At 38.6% G+C, this 17,622-nt stretch overlaps 1 non-coding gene across 1 annotated transcript; it reads left to right on the top strand.

Annotated features, from left to right (window-relative positions):
• The first annotated feature begins 8,975 nt into the window (after positions 1-8,975).
• On the top strand, positions 8,976-9,082 carry LOC121230068 (small nucleolar RNA R71). Its single transcript, XR_005928020.1, has one exon. It is a non-coding gene; the product is annotated as a small nucleolar RNA R71 (small nucleolar RNA).
• Positions 9,083-17,622: the final 8,540 nt, after the last annotated feature.

Genomic DNA, 17,622 nt, shown 5'->3' with positions numbered 1-17,622 from the left:
AAAATGATATCACATTCTCATATTCTTCACTACCATCAATTTTTTAGCCATTTTAAAGGGTTTTGACCTGCAAAAAAATTTTAGGAACTTGTTCCTCTTGCAAGTAAGTGATTTACATACTTTTTGTTGATGATTTTCACATTTTTGGACCCCTTGAAGTATAACTTTCTATTAAGGGGACTATTTTGCAAAATCGTTAAGAGTTTAGGGTTTTTCCATGAAATAATATGTGTAGTTTTCTGAAATTTTATGAAAGAATATGAGTATTAGATGTGTAATAAACAACTTTTGTAAAGGGATTTCTCATGAAAACCCCAATAGGGACTATTTTGCATAAGTTGAAAATTTGATGATAAATGTGTGAGATAGTGGAAATTTTGGATTTGTTATAAGAGAAAAAGGGGTTCAGCTAGGCTTTTGATATGGGAAGAGTCGATAAAAATCGATTTTCAGACCTAGGGGTAAAATGGTCATTTTGCAAAATTCTAGGGGCAAAATGGTCATTTTGTGCAAGTATAGATTATTGAGTGCCTAGATTGATAAATTGATTAAATTTATGAATTTTTGTTATTATAGATCAATAAATTCAAACTTCAAACTTAGACCGGGGGAAGGCTAAGCAAATTGATAATACCGACTAGACACCACATTTTGTAACCGATGTAAGTTGTATGCAAATAATACAACTACATTATCATTACATGCGATGAGTTAATTTAGCATGAATTACTTGATTGAGGAAATGAGAAGGCATATGCTAATTAAGGTAGCAGAATTCCCATTTGAACCATGGGAAATAAAATCGGATATTCATGCCATGATGTATGGACTATTGTGAGCTAGTGTAAGACATGTCTGGGACATGCATCAGCCATATTACGAGAGTCAGTGTAAGACCATGTTTGGGACATGGCATCGGCATTGAGATAAGAGCTAGTGTAAGACATGTCTGGGACATGCATCGACTACGAGTAAAACTAGTGTAAGACCATGTTTGAAACATGACATCGGCATCCTACCCCATATTAAGGCTCATTGAATATCCGGTAGTGTTCTGAATGGTTCAAAAGGGAGAGTTATGGTTTAAAATCAAGAGAAAAGTATAACTGTGTTGTTAGTGATACAGGTACCTATTCAGTCTGTGTGAGACGTGAGTTCAATATATAGTATATGATGAGAATTGGTTTGTGATGAGTAAGTTGTGTTTATGCCTATTTATATCAAGAGCATGTTGATGAATGGTATAGTTGTTGCTATGTGCTTGCATACTTTTTACTAAGCTTTATGCTTACTCCCTCTCTTCTCCATTTTCTTATAGTGTCATCCAAATAGTTTAAGGATCAATAGACGTCGGAGGCCCCGATCACACTATCTTTTGAAGCTCTCAGTATAGTTAGATTTCTTTTTTTGTGTATGGCATATATAGGGCTAGAATTTAATGTTTTATGTTATTAAGATATAGCCAAATGTATTGGCTTGGAACATATATATTTATTTTGTATAAGGCCATGGATAATGGTCAGTGCTCATTTTGATATTTATATAGAAGATATTACTTTCATGAATGAGTAAAACGTACAAATAAAATGTTATCCATTGTGGTTAGTTTGACTATGCGATATGCCCTTGTTTTGGTATGGATTGATTTTATGCAGGTTATGTATGCAAGGGTGGCAAAAAGGCTTGGTAAATAGTCTTATTTTGTCCACATGGGTAGGCACACGGATGTGTGTCTAGGCTGTGTGTGACACACGGTCCGCTACATAGGCTTGTGACATGGCCGTGTGTCCCCTGCATGTAAAATTTTCGAGTCAGTATGCATGACATGGGTGAGACACGACCATGTGTCTCAGCTGTGTAAAGGGTAGAGCCTAGCACATGGGCGTGTGTCTTGGCCATATGACCCTTAAGAATCGTTGATGTCAGAAACAAAATGTCCAGGTTTTTGCACACGAGCTAGGACACGAGCATGTTGATCACGTGGTTTCATGATAGGTTTTAAATATTTATAATTAATCATTCTTGAAACTAACTATTATCTCAATGTAGGCAAGTGTACCTATCGAACAGTAGTATAGTTTTAGCAAGACCAGATGGTCGAACCCAGAGGAACTAAAAGTACTAGTAATGACTGTCTTTTTATTATCTAGCCTAAGAATAAAGAGGGTTTGTTTTAACTAACTAATTATCTAAACTAAAAACTCACAAAGAATAGAATTAGGGAATTGCTTTTCGGAAAATCAATTGAATTAAGACAATACCTAAGGAAAAATCCACCTAGACTGTACTTGTTATTCTGGCTCCGAATCGGACGATTTATTAATTTAACTTGTTCCGTAGAGATCCCTAAGTTATGTTATTATCCCTACTCAAGACTAATAACGTCTAATCCCTAGATTGAATAATTGAGACATTTCTCTAATGAACACCCTAGGGTTGCATTAACTCGATCTATGGATCCCCTTATTAGGTTTCACCTTAATCCAGCAAAATCTTATCACCCTATGTCTAAGCGCGCAATCAACTCTGCTTAATTATGATAAAATGTACTCTTAGACAGGGTCTATTCCTCCTCTGAATAAGAGCTTATCTTCAATTAGTATCCCGAGATATCAAAACAAGAATTAAGAACACATAATTAAGAACAAGTTAAATATTTATCATACAATTCAGAAAATAATAACAAGATTCGTCTTAGGTTTCATTCCCCTTAGGTATTTAGGGGTTTTAGTTCATAACTAAATAAAAAAACATCTCAGAATAATAAAGAATACAAAACATAAAGAAAACCTAAAACACCTGAAAGGGAAATTGAGGGGAGATCTTCAGTCTTGATGATGTATCCAGCTTCTAAGATGGATCAATCGGCTTTCTTGGAGTAATTTCTTACTCCTTATTCTATGTGCCTCTCTTCTTCCTCCTCTAGGGTGTATTTATAGGCTTTGGAATTCCTAAGAGCCCTCAAAATTAGCCTTTTCTGAATTGGACTCAACTTGGGCTCGACAGGGACACGCCCGTGTGCGATTACTTTAGGCCGTGCTCGAGCCTGCCAAATTGACACGGCCATGTGGTCCACCCGTGTTAGGAGGTCCAGGCTGTGCTGATTTCGTACTTTGGCCCATTTTCTCCGTTTTTGGCCCATTTCTCGTTCCTTTTGCTCTCCTATGCTCTCCTAAGTATAAAACATGAAATTAAAGCATTAGGAGCATCAAATTCACCAATTCTAATGGAAAATCATCCATTTGCTTGTCCTCAAGAAAAATTCTCAACTCATAATCAAAATAATTTCTTCTCAACTTATAATTTCTATCGATAATATCTCGAAATAATCCATAGGTAATCATACATTGAGAATTCAACTGAAAAAACATATAAGTTTCAAAAATTCCAAGTTGAGTATTTAATCATGGAAACATAGGTGTCTCCCCTCATCTAAGTAATTACCTTTGATTCAGAACATCACAGAGGTTCACATCCTCACTAAAGATTCACTCAAATCACTCGAGGTGATTAAGGAAAATAAATAAAGCACTCAATAGTCAATAATGAAAAATCATTACCATAGGCTTACATGAAACTCAAATCTCCACCGCTATAATCTAAGATGGTACATCAATCAAAAGGTCTTTAGAGAGTTGTAATGAGGCTTGGTTAGGGGGTGTGGTCATAAGCTGAAAGAAAGGGTTAGAATCGAGATTGAGTTGAAAAATTACTTAACTAGAAAAAGATTTAATCATCACTTACATACAACAAAGATTAATCCTAAGTGCCTTAATCATTTTGACATATCAAATCAAATGGTGTGGTTTTAACAGGCATAGTCAAGCAAGTTCTAGAATAACAGTTCAATACTGACGCACTCAAAGCAATAATAAAAGTGAGCATGAAAGAATTAATAGATGCTCAAAAGGCTCAAAAACCTCACAAAAATTATGACTTTTTGATGTTTAAAACTTGTACATTTCAACTTGAAGTAATAACTAAACTTTGGGGAAACAACCTAAAATTTTAAATTCCTAAAAATCAACTTATCATGCTTGATTCTCTAATGTCTTAAGGTTTAAACAATGAATGCATAAATGCCTATGTTTTAATTCAAGATATATCAATCAAAATCATAAATCAATCAAAATTTATCCTAAATACGATATGAGAGCTTTTCAAGAGAACAAGGCAGTCATTTAGGGATTTTTCTGATAATAAAATAAATACCCCCCACATTTAAGATGTACATTGCCCTTAATGTACAAAGATAGATATTAGAATATAAAAATAAGATAGGGAGAGAAGTGAAACTTCCTGTATGATGAATTCCTCGAACTGGAGTTTTGGAGAGTAATCGGTGCAAGAATGGAGGAGGATACTCCGGCGGTGGTAAAGGTTCATTTGTCCATAAGTCCTGCACCAAAAGAATATTATATCTAGTGGTAGCTATGGTCGTGGTCGATCAGGACATGGCAGTCATGGAGAACCTTTCCCTGTAGATTTTTTAGTTCCTATGCGATGATGAGCTTAAGAGCTCTATATAACTGTGATAAAATCAAGAGCTTTTTAGGGGATATTAGGAAGAATAATTACTCATAAAGAAATAACCGAAATTGGTAATTAAAAATAAAATTCTAAAATCTAATAAAAAAAGTAATTTTAATAAAAATTAAAAACACAAAATAATAAATAAATGTTTTTTAAACATCTTCATCGCTGGATGGTTCGCGATGTGGGACTGGTGATGAGATGTGGAGGTGTTGACAAATCTGCTGTAAAGTAGCATCAATGTTGTCAAATCATTGAAAACACTACTACTCGAATTGAGTGAGGTGCTCAGAGATGTCAGCATATGAAGCCGCCGTATGAACTGGATGAGAGGGTGGTGGCGGCTGAGTCGATGGGTCCTCGTGCTGTGGAGGGACATCATCAGGAATGTCCTCGTAGGCCTCCTCCTCGGTAGATTGGGCGAGATGATATTGAGGAGGGTAGGTTCTTCGGCGCTTTTCGATCACCCTCATGCTAAGCATGCTCGGGATGCCTTGTGGAGACAGTTGGCCAATGAGGGTTAACGATGATTCTTGGGCTGCGGTGTTGAGGAGCCTAAAGTGTCGAGCCAACCGAGCAACATAGGGGCTAATGGAGATGACCCCCTTCCTATGCCGCTCCATCTGGTGCTGAATCGCGAGGGCAATGAAATAGGTAAGGTCGTCAACGTGCCCGTGTGACATACACCATAAAAAGTAGGCGTCATGAGTGTTGACGATGCCAGTGCTCTCTCACCGTCCTGTACTCGTGTGAGCCAAAATGGCGTGTAGGTACCTCAGAGATGGAGGGAAAGCCGATGCCTTGGAGCAGCTAGGATTGTAGGTGGCCCCACCTGGTACTAGTGTGTCCCAACACCGTGAAGGAAAACGATGGATGTGGCGGTTGAGAGCATGTAAGCCATCTCCTCATTGAATTCTTCTGTATATAAACCCAGCGCCATACCGAATTCTGGGACGTTGAGCTGGCGGACTAACCCGCCTAGGCGAAATTGGACCGTGTCGGGATCATCATAGTTCGTCATTACGGTCTGAAGATGGAACATTGAGCATAGTTCCATCGTGATCTCAAGGTATGTTGGCTCAATGATCCCAAAGAACAGCTCCCAAGGGTCGGTGGTTAGGAGGGCCCGAATCGTATCAGCCAATTGAACTTATTCTACGGCAGCCCAGTCGATGCAACGGCCTGCAATTAAAGGTTGGGCCTGAAGTATTTAGAAAAGTACTTCTTGGGGACCATGGGGGAACTGCAGGAGAGGGTGACTAATTTCCACGGTTGGACCCGTGGAAGATGACGCTCCCTTACGTTCCTTGGAAGCAGGTACGCGATTTTCTTTCCTTGTGAAGATGACATGGTACCTGCAATCAAAACCATTAATTCATCTCGAGGAATGATCAAAATAAAATGAAGACAAATTGTAAATAACAATCATAATTTCAGCAACTACTGAGACTAACAAGTTAATCAAATCAATCAATTGTATGGTGTAAAAATGGCAACAAATTTCATGGAATGGAACATGTGTGATGGATGAAAAATGTTAACATTAAAGGCATGAGTATGTCTATTTTTCTAATCATGAATATTTTCTTCTAACTAATCAAATAAAGTAGAGAAATCATATAAAGAGTAAGAATTTGAACATGAAAAAGATAATAACTTGTTCTATGAATAAAATGTGAGTGATAGAAAGATGAAAATAATCATGAAAAAAGCATAGTATTATGATAACTAACAAGAAAAATGAGTGCAATTAAAGGGAAAAAAGTAAACCAACGCTAGAAAAGGGAGAATGAGCGGCAAAAATAGAGTTGGATGAGGCGCACGGGCGTGGTGAGGAGGTCGTGTAGACTTGTAGCGGCTAGGGTTATGGTTTTTGGGTGGGAAAGGCAATGAATAGTGCAGGGTTTTTATAGATTTTTGGGTACACGGCCAGGAATACACCTGTGTTCCCTAAATTTTAGCCCGTGTGATTCGCGAATTTTGAATTTGGGCATGTCTGACATTTAGTACACGCTCGTGTTCCTTGGGCGTGTGGGTGCACACATTGGTGTCGCACGGCCGTGTCTGGCGTTGTTCGCTTCTCCCACGCCCGTGTATGTAGACCCAAGCCCGTGTCAATCTTACAGGTTCGACCATGGGTGCTAGACACGGGTGTGTCGCACGCTCGTGCTATTTTAACAGGTTCGCCCACGATTCTTCCATACGGGCGTGTCGCATGCCCGTGTTTTTTTGGCAGGCTCGACCACAGCCATGTCGTATGGCCGTGGCATTTTATTGTAGCCCGTGTTTAGGGAAATCTTTGCCCTATTTTCACACAGCCCTAAGCATGCCCGTGTGATTGGCCGTGTCTCTGTGGAAAATCTGTATTCAAGAGCTCCGTTAGTAAGTTAGGTGTTGAAGACTAAATTTTAAAAAAGTTAATAGAGTTAGTGCTTGGGTTGCCTCCCGAGAAGCACTTATTTATAGTCTAAGCTCGACTTACCTTTCCGTTGAATGATCATGGTGGTTTGAGGAGTTTATTCCTGCTATCAAAATAAGGTTTTAAACGGGTGTTGTTTACCTTAAAAGTGCTAAACTTGGGATGACTCACCTCGACTGTACCGAATGGGAAAATGTTGAGTACCGTAAGAGGCATTTCTTCATTCAGTGTGGTAGCGACAATGTGGGGATCTACGGCATCTAATAAGACTCTATCTCCAACTTTAAGTTGATTTGGAAAGGTATTGAGCTCGTTCTGTCGTAGATTTAGTTTGTCGGGTGTTCTCGATTTATGTGTCCGCCATTCATCTAGTTCCTCGATTTGTAGCCTTTGATCTTCATGAATAGGTCCTCTACTACTGCTTGAGAATAACTCATGTGCTTCCTTCAGACTCATTTCCTGCAAAGTAGGTTGTACCAGAGTGTCAGTTTTAATAGAATGGTTTAGACGATCACCTTCAATTTCCGATATGTTGCTAGAATTACGAGTTTGAAGGGTGATTATTTCGTCTCCCACATGGAGTGTGAGTTCACCTATGCCAGCATCAATAATTGTTTTAACAGTTGCTAAAAAGGGCATTCCTAGAATTAAAGGAGTGTTGCTATCCTCCTCTATGTCTAGAACAATGAAGTCAACGAGAAATATAAATTTATCGATTTTAACTAGCACATCTTCAATAATACCCTTAGGGAATCTTATAGTTTTATCTGCTAATTGAATGCTCATCCTAGTCTGTTTGGGTTTCCCGAGACCTAATTGCTGAAACATTGTGTAAGGCATGACGTTGATACTAGCCCCTAAATCATCTAATACATTATTAACATCTAAACTACCAATTAAGAACTCCCTGGATCTTTTAGTTTGTTGGGTAGTTTATTTTAGAGAATAGCTGAGCAAAATACGTTTAGCTCCACATGCGATGCCTCATCCAACTTCCGCTTATTTGCTAAAAGCTCCTTTAAAAATTTCATTGTGTTTGGCATCTGCGATAGGGCTTCAATAAACGGTAAGTTAATATGTAATTTTTTTAAGAGTTTAAGGAATTTACCAAATTGTTCATCTGAGCGATCTTTTCTTGTCGTGTTGGGGTATGGCACACGAGGTTTATATTTGACATTCACTGATTTGTTTTTATTATGACCTACCTCACATTGACCTTTTCTTACCACAGTGTCTTGCCTCAGTTCTGTCTCAGGCTGAATGACTCCATCATCATCTTGAATATTAATTGCGTTGAACTGTTCCCTTGGGTTGGGTTCAATATTACTTGGCAAGCTACCTTGTGGTCATTTGGAGATTAGTTTGGAAAGCTGGCCTATCTAAGTTTCGAGCCCTTCTATTGATGCTTTTGATTTTTAAGTGCTGTCTCGGTGTTTTGGAAACAGTTTTCTGACACCGATATAAACTTTGAGAGGATCTCTTCAAGGTTCGGCTTCTTTTCCTGTTGATAGGGTGGTTGTTGAAAACCCGGAGGATGTTGTGGTCTTTGATTTCCTTGATCACCCCACGGGAAATTGGGGTGGTTCCTCCAACTTGCATTGTAAGTGTTACTATATGGGTTATTTTGGGATCGAGAGTTATTGTTACCCATATATTGGACTTGTTCCTCCTCGATGCTAGGGTTGAAGGGTTCATACTTTGTGCATGCTCCTCCTCCATTCATCTCGCACCTCATTACTGGATGTACCTGAGTAGAACCAAGTAAACCATCAATCTTTTTATTTAGAAGTTCTACCTGGTTTGACAGCATAGTAGCCAAATCAATGTTATAAATGCCTACTGTTTTAGTTGGTTTAGTCCTCATGACTTGCCACTGATAGTTATTCAGTGACATCTCTTCTATAAACTCATAGGCATCTTTAGGTGCTTTATTATTGATGGTTCCGCTAGTAGTTGCATTAACCATTTGTCGAGTCAAAGGATCAGGCCATTATGGAACGTTTGAACCTGTGGTCAAAGTGGTAACCCATAGTGAGGGCACCTTCTCAATAAGTCCTTATATCTCTCCCATGCATCGTAAAGAGTTTCTAAGTCCGTCTGCACAAACGAAGAGATATCATTACGTAATTTATCCGTTTTAGCAGGCAGGAAATATTTTAATAGAAATTTTTTGGTCATTTGTTCCCAAGTAGTGATTGACCCTCATGGTAACGAGTTCAACCACTATTTAGCCTTGTTCCTCAGTGAAAAGGGAAACAACCGAAGACGTATGGCATAATCAGAAATGCCATTGATTTTAAATGTATTGTATAGTTCCAAAAAGTTTGCTAAGTGAGCGTTGGGATCTTCATCCTGCAAACTATCAAACTGAACAAACTGTTGTATCATTTGAATTGTGTTAGGTTTCAGTTCAAACATATTTACAGCTACAGCAGGTCTAACTATGCTTGATTCAATTCCTGTTAAAGAAGGTTTAGCATAATCATACATAGTGTGTGGAGTAGGATTTTGATTAACCGCAATTACATGAGGTAGCTGACTGTCTTGGTTTTCAGCCATTTCTTCAGTTGGGGGTTGAGTATCGTCCTCTTACTCGTTCTTTATGTATCTTAAGCTTCACCTTATTTCTCTTTGGTTTCTGCAAACTATGTGATCGATTTCTTCGTCAAAAATTAGTGGTCCTGACGAGTTTCTTCTAGTCATAAACTATAAAAACCTGCCAAGAGAAAGAAAAAGTAAATTAATAAATAAAAATAAAAATTAAATTAAATTAAATTGCAAGAAAAATAAATGGCTCAAGTAATAAAAATTGAGCGTTCCTAACATCTTAGTACCCTAGCAATGGCGCCAAAAACTTTATTGCGTGGTTTCGTGATAGGTTTTAAATATTTATAATTAATCGTTCGTGAAACTAACTATTATCGCGATATAGGCAAGTGTACCTATCGAATAGTAGTATAGTTTTAGCAAGACCGGATTGTCGAACCCAAAGGAACTAAAAGCACTAGTAATGACTATCTTTTTATTATCTAGCCTAAGAATAAAGAGGGTTTGTTTTAACTAACTAATTATCTAAACTAAGAACTCATAGAGAATAGAATTGGGGAATTGCTTTGGGGAAAATCGATTGAATTAAGACAATACCTAACGAAAAATCCACCTAGACTGTAATTGTTATTTTAGCTCTGAATCGGACGATTTATTCATTTAAATTGTTCCGTAGAGATCCCTAAGTTATGTCATTATCCTTATTCAAGACTAATAACGTCTAATCCCTAGATTGAATAATTGAGACCTTACTCTAATTAACACTCTAGGTTGCATTAACTCGATCTATGGATCCCCTTATTAGGTTTCACCCTAATCCAGCAAAATCTTGTCACCCTATGTCTAGGCGCGCAATCAACTCGCTTAATTATGACAAATGTACTCTTAAACAGGGTTTATTTCTCCTCTGAATAAGAGCTTATCTTTAATCAGTATCCTGGATATCAAAACAATAATTAAGAGCACATAATTAAGAACAAGTTAAATATTTATCATACAATTCAAAAAAATAATAACAAGATTTGTCCTAGGTTTCCTTCCCCTTAGATATTTAGGCGTTTTAGTTCATAACTAAATAAGAAAACCTCTCAGAATAATAAAGAATACAAAACATAAAGAAATCCCAAAATTCCTAAAAGGGAAATTGAGGAGAGATCTTCAGTCTTGATGATGAATCCGGCTTCTGAGATGGATCGGCTTCTGAGATGGATCGGCTTCCTTGGAGTAATTCTTACTCCCTATTCTGTGTGCCTCTCTTCTTCCTCCTCTAAGGTGTATTTATAGGCTTTGGAATGCCTAAGAGCCCTCAAAATTAGCTTTTCCTGAATTGGACTTAACTTGGGCTCAGCAGGGACACGCCCGTGTGCGATTACTTCAAGCCGTGCTCGAGCTTGCCAAATTGACACGGCCATGTGGTCTGCCCGTGTTAGGAGGTCCAGCCGTGTTGATTTCGTACTTTGGCCCATTTTCTCTATTTTTGGCCCGTTTCTCGTTCCTTTTGCTCTCCTATGCTCTCCTAAGTATAAAACATGAAATTAAAGCATTAGAAGCATCGAATTCACCAATTCTAATGGAAAATCATCTATAAAATGCGTTAAGCATGGGGTAAATGTAACGCCCCAAAAATTGGGCCTAGAAAGAATTGGGCCTTAAGTCTGGGATACTGATAGAAGAAAACCTGAATAATTAAGAAGTTTTAAATATTATCGTTTAAGGAAAAAAAATTTGAATTACTACTAGAAAATTTTTACTGTATTTATTATTACGGATATTTTAAATTTTATTAGTATTATGGGAAAAAATTATTACTATTAGAAAAAATATATATATACTGTATGTATGTTTGAAAAATTTTTACAAAATTTTTTATTTACTGTATTATTTGAAATTTTTATTATTAGATATATTTATAAAATTATTATTATTGGTACTTAAATAAGTAACGAAGGGCTTATAATGTGGGGAAAAGTCCAGGGTTCGGCCCACAAAATTCTTAAATTTGGCCTCTTAAGGAAATCTGGGTAGTAGGCCTTATTAATAAATTAGGCTGAGTTTTAGCATGAAGGAACGCCTGGCCCAGTGGCTAAGCACGCTAGGAAAGGCATGGGAGGTGCCTGGGTTCAAGGCACGGCGTGTGCAAATGGTTGTTTTTTTTTACAACCAAGAATTTCCGCAAGAAGGCCTTATAAATATTTCGAGAGGAATTTTAGGCTAACATAGATGACAACCCGAAGAGAGCAGAGTTTTTGTTGAAGAATACCATCAGGGTATTTGATGAACTGTCGTGCACGCATGAGGAGTACGTGAAGTGTGCAGTGTCACTCCTACGAGACTTAGCCTACCAATGGTGGAATACTCTCATGTCAGTTGTACCGAGAGAGAGAGTAACTTGGGACTTCTTTCAAGAAGAGTTCTAAAAGAAGTACATTAGCCAGAGTTTTATAGACCAGAAAAGGAAGAAAGTTCTAGAGTTGAAGCAAGTCAGTAAGATAGTGGCGAAATATGAACGTGAGTTTGTGAAACTCAGCAAGTATGCACGGGAGTGCGTATCTATAGAAGCCACTATGTGTAAGAGGTTTGAGGATAGTCTAAATAAGGATATTCGAGTATTTGTCGGCATCTTAGAGTTAAGGGAATTTGTGGTACTCATTGAAAGAGCATGTAAAGTGGAAGAGTTGGTTAAAGAGAGAAGAAAAGCATCTATTAAGTTGCGTGACTCAAGAAAAAGATAGATGGGGAAATCGCATTAGTCCTCATCTAAGAAATCTAACGAACTCACTACCCGAATGCCTTGGTGGGGTTCTCGAATAAGAACAAGAACCAACAGAACACTACTTCTAGAGCCCAGACCACTTCTGTCGCGAGTGTCGGTAGTGCTCGGTCAAATAGGCCAGAATGTTTTCAATGTGATAGGCGCCATTTCAGCGAGTGCCTAGGCAAAGAAAGAGGGTGCTTCAAATGTGGGTCACTGGACCACTACATCCGGGACTGTCCCTAGCTTGATAGCAAAGAGAAAAGTAAGATGTGAGAGCAAGTAGTGCTCATTTGAGGTATAGACCCCAAATGAACCCTGGGAGCGGGGCTACCGGCAGAAGTGCACCAAGAGATGCTGCAGTGTGGTCCGAGGGTAGAGCGCTTGCATGGACTTATGCTATTCGTGCCCATGAAGAGGCAGAGTCTCCTGACGTGATCAGGGTACCTTCTCTATCCATGATATGTTTGTTGTTGCTTTAATTAACCTAGGGTCTACCCACTCTTATATTTGCACGGAATTGATATCCCATATGAACATGGTAGTAAAGTCCACTGAGTTTATGATAAAAATGTCCAACCTTTTAGGCAGACATGTTTTAGTAGAACAATTGTGTAGAAATTGTCCTTTGACAATTAGAGGTCATTGTTTTCCGGCTAACTTGATGTTATTGCCGTTTAATGAATTTGATGTAATCCTTGGGATAGAGTAGTTAACTTCTCATGGCATTGTAGTGGACTATGAGAGAAAAGCTATTGAGTTGAAATGTGAAGACGAGAATGTTCTTCGAGTTAGGCCAGATGAATCAGATAACTTGCCCGTGATTATGTCATCTTTGACTGCAGAGAAGTATTTGAGAAAAGGGTATGAGGCTTATCTCATTTTTATGCTGAATACTTAAGTGTCTGAATCGAAGATTGAATCAGTACCAGTGGTTTGTGAGTTTATAGATGTGTTTCCTGAAGAGTTGCCCGGATTACCTCCAACTACGGAAGTTAAATTTGGTATCGAGTTGGTCCCTAGTACGGCACCTATCTTGATCGCTCCGTATGGCTTCGATGGAATTGAAAGAGTTGAAGATACAGTTGCAAGAGTTAACAGATAAGGGCTTTCCGAGACCAAGCTATTCACTGTGGGGTGCCCCGGTACATTTTGTGAAAAAGAAAGACAGGTCGATGAGGCTCTGTATTGACTATAGACAGCTCAATAAGATAACTGTGAAGAAAAAGTATCCTTTGCCAAGGATTGATGATTTGTTCGATCAATTGAAGGGAGCCACCGTGTTTTCTAAGATTGATTTGAGGTCTGGTTACTATCAGTTAAGAGTTGAAGAGTAAGATGTACCGAAGATTGTGTTCCAGACGAGGTACGGGCATTATGAGTTCCTCATCATGCCCTTTGGTTTGACTAATTCCCTGGAGGTGTTTATGGATTTGATGAACCGCATTTTTTGACCTTATTTGGATATGTTCGTAATGGTATTTATTGACGACATACTGATTTACTCGTGTGATGAGAGTGAGCATGAGGAGCATCTGAGGAAGGTTTTACAAACTTTGAGAGATAAATAATTATATGCCAAGTTCAGTAAGAGTGAATTTTGGCTTAAAGGGGTTGGATTCTTAGGACACATTGTGTCAGGAGATGGGATTAATGTTGACCCAAGCAAGATCTCGGCTATTGTTGACTGGAAACTGCCGAGGAATGTGACAGAGGATCGGAGCTTTTTAGGTTTGGTCGAATACTATAGACGGTTTGTAAACAGATTCTCCATGATAGCTGCTCTGATGACAAGGCTGCTACAAAAAGATGTTAAATTCGAATAGACAGAAAAGTGCCAACAGAGTTTCGAGAAATTAAAGGCTTTGTTGATCAAAGCACCAGTGTTAGTGCAACCGGAGTCGGGAAAAGAATTTGTGATATATATCGATGCCTCCTTGAATGGTTTGGGGTGTGTGCTTATACAATAAGGTAAGGTTATAGCTTAAACTTCGAGACAACTAAAGCCACATGAGAAAAATTACCTGACGCACGATCTGGAGTTGGCAGCCACCGTGTTCACGTTGAAAATATGGAGACGCCATTTGTATGGCGAGAAATGCCTAGTAATTACTGATCACAAAAGTCTCAAGTATTTTATGACTCAAAAGGAGTTGAATCTACGACAACGAAGGTGACTAGAGCTAATAAAGGATTATGAGCTGACGATTGACTATCACCCGGGTAATGCGAATGTTGTCGCTGACGCTTTAAGTAGAAAGTCATTGTTCGCCTTAAGAGCCATGAATACTCAGTTGACTGTGTCTAACGATGGTTCGGTTCTAGCAAAGTTGAGAGCTAGACCGACATTTCTACAAGAGATCCGTGAAGCTTAGAAAAGTGATAAGGAGTTGCAAGCTAAGACAGCTCAATGCGAGACAGGAAATGAATCCAAATTTCGTATTGATACCGATGGATGTATAATATTCAAAGATAGAATTTGTGTACCCAAGGACAATGAGCTTATTCAAAAGATTCTACGAGAGTCACATAGTGGTTGTTTGTCCATCTACCCGGGTAGTGTAAAAATGTACAATGACCTAAAGAAAATACACTGGTGGTCAAGAATGAAAGGAGACATTTTAGAGTTCATTTCCAAGTGCCTTGTGTGTCAGCAAGTGAAGGCCAAACACCAAGTACCTTCGGGTCTACTTCAGCCTATCACGGTCCCCAAGTGGAAGTGGGATCGAATTACTATGGATTTTGTAACGGGTTTGCCGGTAACCCCGAAGAAAAAGGATGTTGTTTGGGTTATTGTGGATAGGCTAACAAAGTCGGCACATTTTATACCAGTGCGTACTGACTACTCCCTTGAGAAACTGGCTGACTTGTATGTTTCCTAGATTGCGAGGCTTTTTGGAGTGCCTCTGTTGATTATTTCAGATAGAGACCTAGAGAGTAAAGGTGCACCTAGAGAGTCTGCTGTGAGACCCAAGGGTAGGGCACCTGCGAGGACCTATGCCATTCGCGCTCACGAAGAGGCCTCGTTTGTTGATGTAATTGCTGGTACATTTTCTATCTATGAAACTCCTATTGTTGCTTTGATTGATCTGGGGTCTACCCATTCGTATATTTGCATGAAGTTGTTGTCTGGTATGAACTTGTTTGTTGAACCTACGGAATTTGTAGTAAAGGTGTCAAACCCGTTAGGCAAGTATGTGTTAGTTGATAAAGTGTGTAAAAATTGCCCTTTAATGATTAGAGGTCATTGTTTCCTGGCTAATCATATTCTATTATCATTTGATGAATTTGATGTAATTCTTGGTATGGATTGGTTGACCACTCATGATGTGATAGTGAACTGTGGAAGAAAGTTTATCGAATGTAAATGTGAGAATAGCAATGTTCTTCAGGTTGAGCCAGATGAATTAAATGGCATGCCTACAGTGATTTCTTCCATGTATACTCAGAGATGTATAAGAAAGGGCTACGAAGCTTACCTCACCTTTATGCTGAACACTAAAGAGTCTGAGTTAAAGATTGAGTTGGTATTGGTAGTATATGAATATTCGGATGTGTTTCCGGAAGAATTGTCGGGGTTACCTCCTATTAGGGAAGTAGATATTGGCATTGATTTGACTCCTGGTACTGCACCTATTTCGATTGCCCCGTATAGGATGGCCCTAACAGAATTAAAAGAGTTGAAGGTTTAGTTACAGGAGTTAACTGATAAAGGTTTCGCGAGGCCGAGCTTTTCACCTTGGGGTGCTCTGTGTTATTTCTGAAAAAGAAAGATGGTTCGGTAAGGCTATGTATAGATTATCAATAGCTCAAAAAGGTGACATTAAAGAACAAGTATCCTTTGCCAAGGATTGATGATCTATTTGAGCAATTGAAGGGAGCCACAATATTATCAAAGATAGACTTGAGGTCTGGCTACTAGTTGCGGGTTAAAGAATCAGATGTGCCTAAGACTACTTTTAGAACGACATATAGCCATTACGAATTCCTCGTTATGCCATTTGGGTTAACAAATGCTCCTGTCGTGTTTATGGATTTAATGAATAGAATATTTCGGCCTTATTTGGATAAATTTGTTATGGTGTTCATCGACGATATTTTGATTTATTTAAGAGATGAGGTAGAGCATGCTGGGCACTTGAGAATTGTTTTGCAGACTTTGAGGGACAAACAGTTGTATGCCAAGTTCAGTAAAAGCGAATTTTGGCTTCGTGAAGTTAGGTTTTTGGGACATATTGATTTGGGAAACGGTATTAAAGTTGACCCGATTAAGATTTCAACCATTGTTGATTGGAAATCTCCGAAGAATGTGATAGAGGTCAAAAGCTTTTTAGGCTTGGCTGATTATTATAGACAGTTTGTTAAAGGATTTTCAATGATTTCCACTCCAATGACGAAGTTGTTATAAAAGGATGTTAAGTTCGAATCGACAGACAAGTGCCAAAAGAGTTTTGAGAAACTAAAAGCATTGTTGACTGAAGCTCCAATGTTAGTTCAACCTGAGTCGGGAATTGAGTTTCTGATCATCAATGATGCATCCTTGAATGGTTTAGGATGTGCGCTTATGCAGGATGGTAGAGTGATAGCCTATGCATCTAGACAATTGAAATCGCATGCGAAAAATTACCCGACACATTATTTAAAGCTAGCCGCTATTGTGTTTGCTTTAAAGATTTGGAGACACCATTTGTATGGTGAGACTTGCCGAATATTCACCGATTACAAGATTTTAAAATACCTGATAACCCAAAAGGATTTAAATCTTAGGCAACGAACATGGTTAGACTTGATAAAAGATTATGATTTAATAATTGACTATCATATGGGAAAGGCGAATGTGGTCGCCGATGCCTGAAGTAGAAAATCCTTGTTTGCTTAGAGACCCATGGATGCTCAGTTAGCCTTATCAGACGATGGTGCTATCATAGCGGAGTTGAGAGCTAGGCCGATGTTCCTTCAAGAAATTTATGAAGCTCAGAGTAACAACAATGAATTGCAAGCCAAGAGAAATCAGTGTGAGTCGGGTTTTAAATCTAATTTTCGGGTTCATTCCGATGGTTGCTTGATGTTCCGAGATAGAATTTTTGTTCCTAAAGACATCGAGTTGAGTTCATAAGATTTAGAATAAGGCACATAATGGTCATCTGTCAGTTCACCTTGGTAGTATTAAAATGTACTACGACTTGAAGAAAATATATTGGTGGAATGATATGAAGAGAGATATTTTTGAGTTTGTTACGAGATGCTTAATTTGTCAACAAGTAAAAGCTGAGCACCAAGTGCCTTCAGGATTACTACAGCCTATCATGGTTCTGGAGTGGAAATGGGACCGAATTACCATGGATTTTGTATCGGGCTTACCTTTGACACC

This window comes from Gossypium hirsutum, chromosome A05 (genome assembly GCF_007990345.1).
Source record: "Gossypium hirsutum isolate 1008001.06 chromosome A05, Gossypium_hirsutum_v2.1, whole genome shotgun sequence".
NCBI classification, from domain to species: domain Eukaryota; kingdom Viridiplantae; phylum Streptophyta; class Magnoliopsida; order Malvales; family Malvaceae; genus Gossypium; species Gossypium hirsutum.
The sequence above is the reverse complement of the archived record's forward strand: the minus strand, read 5'-3'. Positions and strand labels throughout refer to the sequence as shown.